Consider the following 2,929-nt stretch of genomic DNA (forward strand, 5'->3'; position numbering starts at 1 on the left):
CTTACGTAAGAAGTAGTGGTTGGGTGGTATCGCTTGTGTTGTGAGCATAGGTGCAAGTAGTAGTGGACGAAGTATCGTGCTAATTAACTAGAAACTATTGGAACCTTAGGTGTGGGTGAGACATTAATTTGTTGAGTTTATTAAGGGTTTACGGTTGATTGAGTTTCTAAAATCTATAGTTGTAGTGATTGAATCTTATGAGATTTTATGTTGATAATTGGTGTTGAGTGTTCTTAATGAAAGGTTCACTACAAAAAATTATGTAATTAGTAGGGGTTTTTTTCTGGCGATTTTGAAAAATCGCCACAAAATATTATATTTATGGCAGTTATTTTAACCGCCACAAAATAATGATATTTTCAGCGGTTCAAAACCGCCACAATATTTAAATACCTGTTTTACCTTTTTATGTTACACGTGACAACCATTTTTTAATATTATTTTTAAAGAATAAAAATCAAAAATAAAAAACTTATTCTTAGATTATTTATCCATTCCCTCACTCGCTCACTCCCCCACTCTCGCTTACTCCCCGTCCCTCACTCACTCCCAGACGTTGAGGTCGATGTCGCGGCAAGAGGCCAACCCAAGAAGAGGACGTTCAAGAAGCTCTTCAGTGCTCGCGCTCGCAGAAGGTTCCAGAGAGGTCTCACCAGAAAGTCCATGGCCTTGATTAAGAAGCTTCGCAAAGCGGTACTATTTTCTATCCTCTTTTCGCCTATGAGATATGGTTACTGAATTCTGTATTATACTTCCAATTGATCATTGTACTACGTCGATTTGTGTGGACACGATTTTATGTGATATGTTTTATTAGTAAAATGCATAATTTAATTTTTAGTAGGACATTCTTTATTAATTAAAGTGGGTATTAGGTCAAGAAAATTGAGTATTTGGATTAAGATTGGATTGAAGCATTGTAAATTGATATATTTGAGGTTTTAATTTATAGTATAGGAGTGCATATCTGCTGATTATTATTTATTTGAATGCAAGTGTATTCTGATGGATTGTTGATATTTGCTTATTCTAAGGTATATTTTCTGGAATTAAATTGAATTATTTGTTTAATAAATCTTTTTGATTGGTCACAGAAAAGGGAAGCTCCACTAGGTGCAGGTGAGAAGCCAGAACCAGTCCGCACCCACCTCCGTAACATGATCATTGTGCCTGAGATGATTGGTAGCATTATTGGAGTATACAATGGCAAGACTTTTAACCAGGTTGAAATCAAACCCGAGATGATTGGGCATTTTCTGGCTGAGTTCTCTATTTCATACAAGCCCGTTAAGCACGGAAGACCTGGTATTGGTGCTACTCACTCATCCAGGTTCATTCCTCTCAAGTGAAATCTGTTCCAGGGAAGTTACATTTTAGTTTGTAGTGGTTCTGAAGTAAACCTTCAACTCCTATCAAAGATTTTGTTTTGTTGTTTGAGCATTTGATTTTCAATTTGCCTATTTATGTTTTGACAGATGGTTTATCATGACTTGATTCCATAGTATCAACATTTTACTGTTTAATTTTATGAAGTTAAATTTATTTTGATAAGTTGACGCGTTTGTTGCGAGATATGGTTTATCATAATTGATTCCGTGGTATCACCATCTATATTGAAATGGTATTTTTGATGAGCGTAACTGGATCTTTGTACAAGCAAAGTCTGATTTGCCATGGGTTTTGAATGTGTTATTAATGGAGTTAATGGAACTTTGACACATGGTTGGTAGTTTGATACACCAATTTGCAATGGGTTGAGCCGGATTGGCTACTTTTTCAAGTTTGGGTTTGTTACTCTTGTTCAGCATACACTTGCAATTTAGGATATAGAAATTATTAATTTTCTTGTTATTGTTTTGTTCTGATTTGATGTGTTTATATATTATTATCTCCAGTCCTTTTTATATCAAGAGTTGAGCAAAAAAAACTTTTGTAAGAACCTAGAATAAATATTTAATATATTCTTTGTTTTCTAACAGAGAGGACTTGAAGATGTCATGAACCACCTTCTGTAAGAATCCAGAAATTGCATCATAACCTGCCAATGCAATTTCTGGATTGCACGTCAAGGTTTGGAATATACAATTCTGCTATAGCTTCTAATCTTAATTGGGACTTCATTAAGTTCATAACTCGTGTTAATGAATCATGTTCAACAGTGAAGAGAAAGGAGTTCCTGATGAGTTTGACCGTTTCTTGATGGACCCTGTTCCTTTTGTGTCTGAATATGCAAAAAAAAATGTCTCTGCCCAACCACATTGTTTTATTTGATTCAGAAGAACAAAAATTGAGGAACCTTTTAATTTCATTTGATTATAGAGAGGTAAATAATAAGACTTCCCTAAGTTAATTATTACACGGATTTCTGATGCTTAATACCGACAATTTGTCCTCTATTTTCTAACATTGGGATTCAACAACAGGAAAAAAGATTTTTTAATGCTCACTTCAAGGTTGATCGTGATCTTCAAGCTTCAATTGTTGTATACGTTCGAACAAGATAGCAATATTCACCTGTTCTGCAGCAAATTTGGCATCGTGACAGTTCATTTATCTTTTCTTCACGTTGCTGCACTCCAATATTAATTCTAGTAAATTGATCTCTTTGAGATGACTTTATGTCCACTTGGTCCTAAATCTAGTGAACTAATCAGTTATTTTGAGGTAAGCTGATGCACTCTTAGCTCTCACTGATCATGTGGTATGGTTGAATGTTATTCATAATATCTATATCTCTGTAGGCAATCGAAGGAGTTCAAAAGATCAGATATGGATATAACCCTGCTAAGTGGACACTAGAGGTTACTTCTCTAACAATTATATTTAGCTGATATATTTTATGTTTTCTAACAATCAGGCTTTATGTACCAACCATGTTAGTATTTTTGCAGGGATACGCAACAAGATCTATTCAATATGGGATCCATGT

The 2,929-nt window shown here is 34.6% G+C and overlaps 1 pseudogene across 1 annotated transcript; it reads left to right on the plus strand.

Moving 5' to 3' along the window:
- The first annotated feature begins 447 nt into the window (after positions 1–447).
- On the plus strand, positions 448–2,652 carry LOC145955270 (small ribosomal subunit protein uS19x pseudogene; annotated as a pseudogene). Its single transcript, XR_014431901.1, has 3 exons — positions 448–693; positions 1,095–2,323; positions 2,424–2,652. The product of XR_014431901.1 is annotated as a small ribosomal subunit protein uS19x pseudogene (transcript).
- Positions 2,653–2,929: the final 277 nt, after the last annotated feature.

The sequence above is a fragment of the Cajanus cajan genome, chromosome 2, assembly GCF_000230855.2.
Source record: "Cajanus cajan strain Asha chromosome 2, NIPB_CcT2T_4, whole genome shotgun sequence".
NCBI classification, from domain to species: Eukaryota; Viridiplantae; Streptophyta; class Magnoliopsida; order Fabales; family Fabaceae; genus Cajanus; species Cajanus cajan.